Raw genomic sequence first — 327 nt, 5'->3', positions numbered from 1 at the left:
CAATGAGCTTTCCTTAGTATGTGCCATTTTGGAGTTTGTGGCTTTTCAGGAGGGGGGGGTAAGGTGAAGGCTGGGGTGTGGCCTTGACCAACTGCCACTTTGCTTGTTTGAAAGCCATGATGTCTCTCTCTCATGGGTGGACCAAATTCTCTGGGCGGGCAAAGCAGAGAAAGGGGAGGTAACCTTGCCCCTTATGACCTCATAAGGAGCAAGATTCCAGATCGGCCCATCTGAGCTTTAATTTTCTCAAAGGCAGAGCAAGATACCCAGGGCTTGGTTTACACTTATCACCATTTCTAGCCACTGGGGGACCGTAGGCAGGCTGGG

The 327-nt window shown here is 51.1% G+C and overlaps 1 long non-coding RNA gene across 1 annotated transcript in view; it reads right to left on the bottom strand.

Moving 5' to 3' along the window:
* Positions 1-327, bottom strand: part of LOC116695574 (uncharacterized) — a 19457-nt gene that overhangs the window by 3845 nt on the left and 15285 nt on the right. The window lies entirely within an intron of this gene.

This window comes from Etheostoma spectabile, chromosome 9 (assembly GCF_008692095.1).
Source record: "Etheostoma spectabile isolate EspeVRDwgs_2016 chromosome 9, UIUC_Espe_1.0, whole genome shotgun sequence".
Classification (NCBI taxonomy): domain Eukaryota; kingdom Metazoa; phylum Chordata; class Actinopteri; order Perciformes; family Percidae; genus Etheostoma; species Etheostoma spectabile.
This window is presented reverse-complemented; position numbering and strand designations above follow the sequence as displayed.